We start from the raw sequence: 12,308 nt of genomic DNA, 5'->3' as shown, positions 1-12,308 counted from the left end.
AACTACCCATTATGTAACGGAAGCACTGGGTTCTGGATCAGTCTTCCATTAAAGATGATTTTTATAGTCGCTGAGCGTCGTCAGGGAGTGCTGACACTCGGGGGCGGTTTAAACAGATACAAGCATTTAAGCCAGTCCGGAGCGGTGACTCATCCCCCGCGAGAGACGCGGCGCGGCCATTGGTGAGCACCACACCCCACCCCCTCGCCCCGCCCAGATCCCTGCCTGCCCCACCCCTTTCCACTCCCCACTCCCCGCTCCCCCGCAGTATCGGAGCAGCAGACCGATTCTGGGCGCCGCGTCGCGTCGGTGGCAGGTAAGCGGGCTGCTGAAGCCAGGCCTCGGCTTTCCCGTCACCAAGCTCGGCTCACTGCGCCTCTCCTCTCGGGTCCCTGAGGCCGCGGGGCTGAGACTGGGGCTGAGCCTAGCTGGGGCTGAGACTGGGGCTGAGCCTAGCTGGGAGGTGACTGTGCACCGCTGCTGTGCGACTCCTGGAGGGACCTGAATCCCTGGGGAGCGAGGCCGGGAGCCAGCCTTTCCTTCCGAGCCCGATTCACAGCTCAGCATTGCTGGGGGTGAGGGTGGCATCTTTTGACTGTCCTTTGCTATTTTCTTCTCTTTGTAATAGCTTCAGAGAACGTAATTTTACCTCGTGATTCCACCACGATTTCATCCGTCCTCAGCACCACAGTCATTGCTCCCTTGCTCAGTTTCATACTCAACGCCGCTGTGCGCCTTCCCTGCCCTGCCTAGGCGTTTCCATGGTTGTCTTATTTTCTCGTACTTTGAATATCGTGGTTTAATAGCAGTTGCCGGTGTGCTGAATTCCCCATTTCCTTAAGGGAAACTCCTGGGAGAATGGGATTAAAGACGTGCAAATTTAATTATACCACAAACAAGTATCAAAATTTTGCATTAAAATGCCAGACGTCTTGAAAATTTAACTATTCAATGAAGAAAAGGAAATACTTTTCCTACACACACACATCCGAGAGCTTCAAAAAGGCGAAGGACATAGAAAGCTAAGGAATGATTTGTGTTGTATTTGAATCTGACACAAGCTTTCCATATTATTTATAGCAGGAACTAAAGGATGAGTCATTTTCTGAATAAGATGCAAATTAAAGCAAGTTTGTTTGTTGTCTTTACATCCATTAAATAGACAGAGGCAATGGCAACAGCAACCCTAACCTAGACTAACTAGAGGTTGCCTTAAAACACCATGTTCAGGTTTGGGAGTAGGTGGCTCTAGTTAAGGGCTAGAAAGATTGCTCTACAACCAACGTTATAATGTGCATGAGTGTTTTGGATCCACATAAGCCTGTATACATGGTTCTGTGGAGGTCAGAAGAGGACGTTGGATGTCCTGGAAGTAGAGCTGTGGTTGGTTATGTGAGCCCCTGCCACAGGGGAGCTCAGAACCAAACCTGGGTCCTCTTGGAAGAGCAACCAGAGCTCTTACCTGCGGAGCAACCCCTCCATCCCCTTTCATTCTTATTTAGAAAGGAGAAAACTGCTACCCATGTCTGGCATTTACTGCAGAGATTGACTGTTTGTGTAAAACTTGATTTTGAATGTATACTATTCTGTTTCCCATTCACACTTAATCGAGGATACTGTAAGGCAGTAAGGGCTTTTCTTGTTTGGTTTGTTGGTTAGTTTGGAGTGTGCTTGTTTGTGACTCATAACAGTCTTTCAGTAGGTAGCTGGAATTTGCTGTGTAGACCAGTCAGGCCTCAAATTTGTGGCAGTCCTCCTCGAGACTCCCCAGAATGCCCTGGTACAGGCATAAGCCACTGTGCCCAGCAGTAAAACAATCTGGTGAGGTATTATTAGTTGCGTGCGGTGACCCAGAAACCCCACTTCTGGCAATTTACCTGCGAAGGAACAAACAAAGGGCTAGGGGAGCCATATGGCCAGCAGTTAGAAAAAATGAGAGCCAATTGAAAATCAACCTAAATGTTCAGCAGCCAAGCAGCTAAGAAACTAACAGGCTCCTTGTGGGAGCCGTGGCAATCATGAACACGCTTCATTTTAGACTCCATGTATCACTGGGGAAAACTGAGAGTCAAAGTACAGGTAAGGAGACCGAGGCTCTCCTGGACTCATGTGGTACCCAGTGAAAAGCCCAGAAGAGCAGCAATGAAAGAGCTCAGAAGATGTGTCTGATCTTGGCCGTATGTTTGTTGCTATATTGTTTCCACTAACTTATTTGGAAAACAAAAAACAAAAAAATAAGTTCACAGGGGTCTTTTCTTGAAATACTGGGGATTACTGTGGATTGAACCCAGGGCTAGGTTTTCAGTTTCTAAAATAACATAGACCATGTCCTGTTTGCTTTTTGGAATATGTTTGATCTGCCTTCATTTTCAGACACTGCTCCATTTTGTGAGACTCATTAGTATTGGTTTGATAATTTGCATATCAGATTAGATTGCATTTCAGTTCTCAGACTTATTTATCAAGTCTAGTTTTTTCTTTTTGTTGTTTTAAAGCACTCCTGAGTGTATTTCAAAACGGAACCATTTCAACCGAGCTGAAGCATTCTGTCTTCCTAGTGGTACCAGTCCAATTGAAGAGAGCCAAGCAGACTGTAAGTGCCCTGTGAATCATGATGGTCTTGGGGTGGGGGGGACTGAAAATCACCAACTGTCTAGGGAAATGGGGGCCAGAAAACTCAGCACTGCCCTTGCTCCAGAGGCCACCTAGTCCTGTGGGGCTCACGCCTCGCATTCACTGCGACTCACGCCTCAGAGTTCTCTGCTGTCTTGTAAAGTCAGCTTGATTCTGTAGGAGAAGGGCCACTGGTTTCTCAAAAACTGTGCTGAGCCAAGGAACTGTAAGCATTTTAAAATAATAATAATAATAAATAAGCATTTTTATGCCAAATCTCAACCAGGTAAGAAAGGTAGAGTGAAGGGTTTTATTTGTTTGTTTGTTTTGTTTTTTACTTTAGGCTTTTTCTTTTGTTTGTTCTTGGTTTGAGGGTTGAGTTTTTTGGTTTTGCTTCAGTGTTGGGTTTGAGGCAGGGTTTCATATGCCCAGGCTGACTTGGAACTCCCTGTATGCAACCTTCTAGTCCTGTTCCAAGTTCTGAGCCAAGTCACCGCACCCAGCTTGTTTTTCTGAATGTTGGTTTTAACTTTCCCATTCTATTATTGAAAGGCATCTATGAGCTCCTGCATAATAAATACTTAAAAATACATCCGTATCTAAACCAGGGATAGCTATAGCTTTATAAAGTAATGCATAAATGGATAGTGTATGCATTAGCTCTTAAACGTGGGAGAACTTCTATTCCAATGTGTTAAATAGTCCTCTGTTCCTTGCTACTGCAGTGTTGAGTGGCTACTCAAAGGAGCTGCATCCTCTTAACAGAAAGTGTGAAATGTTGAGTTCCAGATGACCTAACTTTGTGAGGGAGGGAGGGAGGAAGGGAGGGAGGGAGGGAGGGGGGGCGGGAGGGAGGGAGGGAGGGAGGGAGGGGGGGAGGGCGAGCAGGCAGGCGGGCAGCAGGCTCCGTGGGAGGCTTTTCCAGCCTCTCCCATTCCATCTTTAAACACATCCAGGCTGTCCCAGGAGGATATCTGATGGTCTCTCAAAGGTTCTTAAAGTAGCTCTGATAATGAGTCAGATAATGACATCAAATGATGAGAAGTGAATTAATTATACTTAGCACAAGAAAGACAGGAAATTTCCCCCAGCGATGGGGAGTAGAGGGTGTCTGTCTGTCTATGTATATATGTGTCTGTCTTTATGTATATTTATTTGTGTTTGTGCATATTATGTTTGTATAAATTTGTGTATGTATATGTCTGTGTGCCTCTGTGTGTGTGTGTGTGTGTGTGTGTGTGTGTGTGTGTGTGTGTGTTATTCTCTCTGCTTCATAATTCACTAATTAAACTTCAAGTTATATGTATTCTGAATCTCGGACTACTGCCTAGTGGACTGCAGACACTGGTCAATATATATGGATCTCAGCAACAGCATCTTAGGCTGCTACAACTTTGAGACAAGTTCTTAGCAGCTCTGCTCCTCGATGCCTGTGCATAGCAGGAATAGAATAACTGAATGACTTGTAGACCTTTCGTACTCTCTCTCTGGTTTCATAGCTGCACATGTTGCTCCTGTGAGCAGAACCTTTTGATGTCTGTGCAGGTTTATATGATATCGAATCAGGTTTGCTCTGGATTCTGTTCTCACATAGAATTTCTTCAGTTTTTAGGGGTTTTGTTTGGGTTTTTGTTTGTTTGTTTGTTTGTTTGGGGTTGGTTGTTTGGTTTGTTTGGTTTGGTGCTGGGAAGCAGATTCAGAGTCTCACATGTAGCAGACAGATGCTCTAGCATTGAGCCAAACCCACCATCCAGTCCCTTTTAGACAGACAGGCAGGGAAGGCTGACTGGGTCTCAGCCCAGTCTGGCTTCCAACTCATTTTGTAACTAAGTTTGGCCCTAAGCTCCTGATCCCCCTGCCTCCACCTTTCAGTGGCTGGTACTGCATTCATGAACACCATGTCCTGCATCCTTTCAAGTGTTTCTGCGCCATGTTTCTTAAAGTCCTCTGATTTTGGATAAAATTGTGTTGACCGTGGATTATTTGGATAGATTCACAATCTCTTCTTATATGGGTTTCTAAAATCCATTAATACATGTCTTTTGCTTTTTCTATTATTTTAAAAAAATATTTACTTATTCATTTACTTTATGTATATGAGCACACTGAAGCTGCTTTCAGACACCAGCAGGAGAGGGCATCGGATCCCATTACAGATGGTTGTGAGCCACCATGTGGTTACTGGGATTTGAACTTAGGATCTCTGGAAGAGCAGTCAGTGAGCCATCTCTCCAGCCCTCTAGTAATTATTTTAATAGCTCAGCAAAATTTTATAGCTCTCCTCATTAAGTCTGCTATTTATATTGAGGCTGAACCCTAGATATTTTCTGTTTCTTAATGTTATTTAAATGGAATGTTTACCCAACTGTGTCTTTAGATGCATCAGATTTCAAAGACTGCCACTCTAGTGAGCATACCTTCTTTTTTAACCTCCAAAGGCCTTCCTAGGTGATTTTCTATCATTTTCACGTAGGAAATCACAACTCTATAAGCTCCTAGAACAATCTAAAAATGGTAATAGGCTTGATGTTTTCATCACATTAAGGAAGACTCTTGTACTAGGATTATAGGCGTATGCCACCATACCCAGCTCTGCTTTTAAAAATGCATATACTACTTATTCAATAAACATATGTCGAATGGATTCATTCTAAAGTCACTTCTATAATTCATAAGTTAATGGGAAGGGTTCCCATTTCCCAAAGATTTTTAGTCTACAAAACAAACATAGTGTATAGTTACTGTCCCTCTAAAGCTTTCTCGCTCTGAGCGTATTTTCCCTTCCTCATGTCTAACCTACAGCTGCCATATTGGGGGAGTTTTATTTATTTATCTTTTTTGATGCTGGTTCTCAAACCCAAGGCCTCACACATCCTAGCCAAGTGCCCTACCACTGAGCTACAACTCAACTTTGTTGCTGTGTTTTCGAATGATACATGTGTGTCTATATTATCAAATAACTCTTAATTTTATTTAGAAAGTCCACATATTCTAGATTTATTTAGTAAATTATTTCTTACAAATACGATAGTTCATTTAGAAATTTTCTCTTTATATTTCCCCTTTTTAGTTGTGTAGTCATTGACATTTTCATCCTTACACTCCATTTCTACCACTCATGTTCTCCTGCTGGCTGTGTGGGCTCCTGGACCCCCATGAGTCCGCCATCTTGACAGCATCCATCTCCCCTTTTATTTTTTGTTCTCATTTTATCTGGTTCCTAAGGACTTTTAATATACTTACATACCCATTGGCTCGCCCACTACTGAAATTAGTGATTTATATGTTAATCATTTTCTTAGAGACTTGATGTCTTACTTTTTGTAAAGTTTCTTTGTAGATTCTAGAAAGAACCCTCCTGTCCAGCTTTAGTGCTACAAACACTGTTAGCATTGTGTACCTTAGCATTATGTACATGTTCTATTGGCTTCGCTCATGGTGGATTTTTTTATAGCATTGAGCAAGATTTCTTGGTTATTATTCATCAAATTCACCCTTCTGGGTTTGCCTGTGCTTTGTGTCTCCTTGTCTGGAAAGCCCTAGACCTTCTGGCTTACAAAGACACTCATCTATATTTTAATATCCTACACATACACACACACAGATGCGTGTTCACTTGCACGCACACATGCATATACCATGGACATACACAATATGGGGCAGTAGTAGAACATACAGTTTTTTTTTTAACTGACAGTTAATGTACATAGTATTTAGTTATATAAGAACACTTTCATACAATATACTATATACTTTAGCCATGCCCACTACCTTCCCTTTCTTCCTTCTCCTGCCTCATTGTCTTCTCCTAGGCAAATTCACTGTCCTTTCATGCTAGACAGACAGACATTATTTTATGTATCTATGTAAAATCTAGGAACCATATATGAGAGAAAACATGCAACATTTGCCCGACTTCATTCATTTGAAACGTTAATTTCTGGTTGCATCCATTTTTCCTCCAAATGGCATAATTTTGCTGTTCTTTATGGCTGAATAAAGCCCCATTGTCTTTATCCCCTTCTCTGTTGATAGACACCTAGGTTGGTTCCATGACTTAGCTTTGGTAAATGGTACTTTAATAAACACCAGCATGCAGGTGTCTCTGATGTGTTAACTTGGAATCCTTTGGATAAATACCTAACAGTGGTATAGCTAGGTCATGTGGTATATCTAGTTTCAGTTTTCTACAGAACCTATATACATTTCCATGGTGAGGTCTAATTTAAGGATTCCTTTTTCTCCTCACCCTTACCAGCATTTGTTATTTACCTTAAGGGTAGACATTCTAACCTGGATGAGATGGCTTCACTGTGTAATTTTAATTTTCGTGTCTGTTAACATTTTTCATATGTTTATTGATCATTTGTACTTTAGAAAACTATTCTTTTCAATGGCCTATTTATTGTTTTATGTTTAGAGATGGGTCTCACTGTGTCATCCAGACTGGCCTAAAACTTGACCATCTTGTCTACACTCCTAAGAGCTGGATTAAGATGGTGCACAGTCGCCCTAACTCACAATTAGGTCTGTGGTCTGTCTAGAGTTTACTTTCGCATATGGGGTTAGGGATTCATTTGGGTATTTCTTCAGTTTCCAAGAAGCATCAAACCTTTCTTTCTTACTGGTTTGTGGTACCCAGTGATATATCAAGTACTTTTATAAAATATATAACTGCTTCCATATTTGAACTTTATTCTGTTGTTCTGTTTCTGAATTTTAAGTGGCTTTTTGGTACTTTTTAAAAATGGCTTTATAGTATGATTTAAGTCTGAACTACATTTCCCCCTCTCTTTTTCCTTTAAGGTTGACTTTTGATTAATAAATATCTTTTTCCATGTAATAAATATGTCTTTTTCTGTGTGTGTTTATTAGATTATTCAGAAAAATCAACCTAGAGTCAAAGTTTTGAATTTCTCCCATATAAAATCACTTTTCATTTAGTTTTGTCATTTCTAGATATTTTACAGTTTGCTTGCTATGTGACTATCTCTTTCTTTCTAGTTAATTGTGGCTGGTATAGAGATGATCTTGGTTTCTGTATGTTCATTGTGGTGGTTTAAGTGAGATGTTCCCGTAAGTCTTAGGCATTTGAGTATTTTAATCCCAAGTTGATGGCCATTAGGAAGGATTAAGAGGCGTGGCCTTGCTGGAGGAAGTGTGTCACTGGAGGAAGGGCTATGAGGTTTCCAAAGACTTTTGCCATCTCCAGTTAGCTGTCTCTGCCTTCTGCTTTGGGATCAAACCGTGAACTCTCGCTGCTGCAGCTGTACCATGCCTTCCTGTCTTCCTGCTTGCTGCCAGGCTCCCTATCCCCCACGATGGTGATGGACTCCTACCCTTCTGGAAGTGTTAGCTGAATAAACCCTTCCTTCTCTAAGATGCCTGGGCCATGGTGAATAATCACAGCAATAGAAAAATAAGACACTCATCCTGTATCCTGCAACCTTGCTGAATTCTGCTATTATTGTTTATTTTATTTTGATTGTTTGTTTGTTTGAGACAGGGTTTCTCTGTATAGCCCTGACTGTCCTGGAACTCGATTTGTAAACCAGGCTGGCTTCAACTTAGAGATCCACTGCCTCTACCTCCCAAGTGCTGGGATAAAAGTGTGTGCCAGCCACCCTTATCTTCTGTTTCGATCATGCTAATTGAAAATGACGTCAGCATGACCTCGTTCCTTCTAGTTCCTGCACCTGAGATTTCTTCATTTTTAAACATGGCTTTGGCAGCACCTTGAGTCTATGAACAGGGAAAGCTTTTTGTTTTTAATCTGCTTCTGCTCTTAAAAAAAATGTATTCAGAAGCCATTCGTTATTTGTCCTGGTTTTACTGTAATATTTATCAAGCTAAGGAAACTCGTATTTCTACTGTTCTAGGAGTATTCTTAGTGAAAAATATAGATAATGACCTTTATTAAGTACTTACTAAAATATCTTAGATGACATTACAGCACAGCCATGAACTCAGAAATCTAATCTTCCTTCCTAGCAACCTAACGAACCAACAATTGTTTGTAAAGCTAGGGCAGAAACCCAGGCAGAAGCAGTGCCACTCGCTACATCCGCAGCCCAGGAGCTAGTCACTTAGGACCCTATTTTTAGAACAAGGGCTTTGAATTCAGTATTTAAGCCCCCTAAGCCTTATGTAAAGTTTGAATCCCTCTTTAGAAATAATTTTGTGTAGGAATTTTATGATTAAGTGGTTTTTTTCTTGTTGTCAGCTGATTTTGAAATGGTCCTGTCTTACTATATTTTATGATTCTCCAACATTATCTAATATCCGTTTCAGTACTGACAAGCATGGCTCTGGTGTCCTACGGTGTATCTGGGGACAGCTCCCTGGCTGACATCTCCAGTTGGTGGCTGTTCCTTATCCCAGATGCTTGAAGCTCTCGACCCACATGCTGTTTGACATCAGTGTAGCCAAAACCAGATCCCTACCCACCTCCCTCCAGACTGGATGCACTCTTCATGTTCTGTCCATGTAACTGCCTAGTCCAGAAGCTGGGCTCCCAGATAGATTCTTTCAGTCTCTCGCCATTTCCATCAGAGGCTGTGTTCCCCCAGAGGCTGCCCAGAGAATCACACGGCTCTGTTTTTAGCTCCCTCACTGCAGCAGCCTAAGACTCAGGCTCTGTTCTGCTTATGCATACAAGCCTAGACTTGAACACATGTACACAAAGTCCCTGCTTCACAAATGTTCTTCTGAAAAACAACCCAGGTCAGACCCATCATAGTCCTCTCATAAGACCAGCTGTAGAACCAGCATCCAAATGGGAGGGGTGGGTAGCAACAACACAACTTCTTTTTTTTCTTTTTTTTTTTTTTTTTTTTGGTTTTTCGAGACAGGGTTTCTCTGTAAACTGTCCTGGAACTCACTCTGTAGACCAGGCTGGCCTCGAACTCAGAAATCCGCCTGCCTCTGCCTCCCAAGTGCTGGGATTAAAGGCATGCGCCACCACCGCCCGGCAACAACACAACTTCTTGTTTTCTTTTTAAAACAGGTAGTCTTGAGATGGGATGTTGTAATGTTAGACCAAGAATGGCAGGTGAATTTGTCCTGGAGGTTTGCTCACCGTGCACAGATGGCCTGTCACCTGACCCCTCCCTGCCTTTCCACTGTCCGCCTAACAGCTACAGGTTCAGGTGTCCTCAGATCTGCCAGTGTCCCTCTAACCCCGCCTACCTCACTACAGCTGCTGTCTGTCCCCATCATTTCCTCTCCTGTGTCCTTATTCCTGTGTGGTGTCATTTCTCACACAGGTTCTCTCTCCAGAACACACAACTGTAACTTTTACTGCAATAGACGGATACTAGGACATGTCCAGGCAAATGCTCTTCCCCTGAGCCACACCCCGAGCTGGGATCTGGTACAGCCTTAAAGAAGCATATGCAAAGTCCAACTCAGTATGCTTCCCAGCAGCCTTCTCTGCCTCCCACCCTGCCTTTTTCAGATAATACTGCATCTTCAGCCAGCCTGAGCCCACCACAGTGGCTGGTATGGAAAATACGTGTTTACTTAATTCAGTAAAACAGGAAAATTAGCTGGCCGTTGTAGAAAAGTGTTTTGTAAATTTTTAAACACATGCTCCTTCACCGTCCATTGCAGATACTGACTGCTAGTTGCCCGTTGGCTAGGCTTCAGTAAAGATGCTTCCTTGTCATCCTTTCAGCACCTACTGTATGGGTTTGGGGATCAGGCCCAGTAGGGGCACTGCTGTAAACAGACCCAAGGCTCTGCCCTGGAGGAGCCTGCCCCATGGTAGAGAAAATGGGTCAATAAGTCCACAGTAATGCCTATGTCAAGCATGTTTCTTGCTCTGGAAAGAACTGAAGCAGGGAAAGAAGATGGGAGAGGGATGCTATACTAGGAGGCAGAGCAACATCTGAGAGCCATGTGAGTCGCTGGGGGAAGGAGGAGCTGCCGAGGCCAAGGAAGCAGCAAAGGCCCAAAGATTAGTAAGGCCCACTTGTGGGATTTATGAGGAAGGCTTGTTTCCTATCAAAGGTAGCAAGCCCAGATTCCATAAACCCCCGACCTTGTAACACTTTTATCCGATCTTTTACCCTCCCGTACCTGGTAAAAACCTTTGTTTACACAGAGCCCCTGCTCCCTACAAACAATGCCTTCCTTCCCAGAACCTAACTGCCTATGGCAGCCAACCCTTTCTCCTTTCCCTTCATTTCCTTTGTGCCGATTCTTTTATAACTAGCCCATCTGAAAAGATTGTGAGAGAGGATCCCAGCCAATGTGGCAAAGACACAGTCCCCACCTGCATTAGAATAGAACAGAAGGGAACTTCTGGCTGCCGGGGCTTCTGCAGCTCGGTTTCAGTTCTTTACCTTGCCAGGCTACTCTCATTTTGTTTCTCTGATTCTTTGTGTAACACTGAGGGTTTTCTTTGTCTCTAACAGGTTTAAGCAGGCTGGGAAGTGGAGGGAGTGAAGCCAAATCCTGTGACATCCAGGCAGTGTGGCCAGGACTTTGTATTTTAACCTGGATGTGGAAGAATGCCTCTTGGGGAAGCAGTACCGTGTGACTGCGTGTTAAAAGGAAACCACGAGATAGGAGGAGCTGGACTGACTCAGGGACAGACAGGGAGGACAGATGGACAGCCGTGGGAGGATTCACATGAGCAGTAATAGAGGCACCAACCACGATAGTAGCATTGAGACCGTGAAAACCCAAGGGCTTAAGATTCACTGTAAAGATAGAACTGAAAATGTTTGTTAATAGTTTCATGTGTGCTGAGACAAAGAGATTTGACTCAGTAGCATGAATGGAAAAGTGGTTTACATAAACATCCTTTAGACTGAGAGATTGATTGATTGACGATTGATTGGGGTTCCTGGGATTGAACCCAGGGCCTAGCACAAGCTTAACAAGTGCTTTATCACTGAGTTCTTCCCCAACGCATATACTTAACTTACAATCCTCCTGTCTCAGCCTACCATGTGCTGGAATTATATAGGTTTACCACGAAGTCCAGGATAGACTGAGACCAAAAATGAGAGACAGTCACATGGAGGCTAAGAGCTGGGCCTTGAGAAAACAGGAACCAGGGAACAGAACTGCAAGGCTCAGGGCTGGAACTGTATTGTAGGAGCTGGTCTGGTCCTCTGACCCTCACTGGGAGGAACTTGCAGAAATCCCAGCTGGTCTGGTCTCCGTCCTTGAATCTGGCTTGTGTTTTCTAAATAAATTTTGATTTATTTCTGAATGCTCTTGCCACTTCAGTGATTTAAGTAGAAATAGGAACAGACTACTAACAGTTTCTTTACTGGCTTTTCTCATATACATCATACAATTTAATTGAAAAGTAATTTTCTAATTTTTTCAGTGTGAAGGCTTTGTCAGTGCCGGAACCAGGACTCACCAGAGTGTGACTGTGTGTCACCTTTTAGGTTTTATGGTTGTCTGGAATTCCGAGGTGTATGTTTTGACCTAGGGTGTGGTAATACTGTTCAGTAGTCGCTGTCGTCTTTAGCCTCTGCCCTTGGATCTCATCTCAGTCTCCAGGGTGAATCACTTGCAGATCACTAATCTGAAAGAAGGCTATATCTGATGAAGGTACACTCTGCCGGGGGGGGGGGGGGGGGGGGGGGACCCACGCTGGCTTGGCGAGTTGGTGTGGTTGTTAGTTTTTAAACGGGCCGAACCCCCGCCAACGGGGTATGTGGCAACCACCAGTG

At 43.3% G+C, this 12,308-nt stretch overlaps 1 protein-coding gene across 1 annotated transcript in view; it reads left to right on the top strand.

The window, feature by feature from the left end:
• The first annotated feature begins 233 nt into the window (after window positions 1-233).
• The window catches only part of Prnp (prion protein), a 15,435-nt gene continuing 3,360 nt past the window's right edge, over window positions 234-12,308 (top strand). Inside the window, exons 1-2 of the mRNA XM_028757107.1 lie at window positions 234-316; window positions 2,496-2,593. The gene's annotated coding sequence lies outside the window, so the exon portion shown is untranslated. The remainder of the gene's footprint in view (window positions 317-2,495; window positions 2,594-12,308) is intronic.

The sequence above is a fragment of the Grammomys surdaster genome, unplaced genomic scaffold (genome assembly GCF_004785775.1).
Source record: "Grammomys surdaster isolate TR1022 unplaced genomic scaffold, NIH_TR_1.0 129, whole genome shotgun sequence".
Lineage (NCBI taxonomy): Eukaryota > Metazoa > Chordata > Mammalia > Rodentia > Muridae > Grammomys > Grammomys surdaster.
Note: the sequence above shows the minus strand (reverse complement) of the source record. Positions and strands in the feature narration are given on the sequence as shown.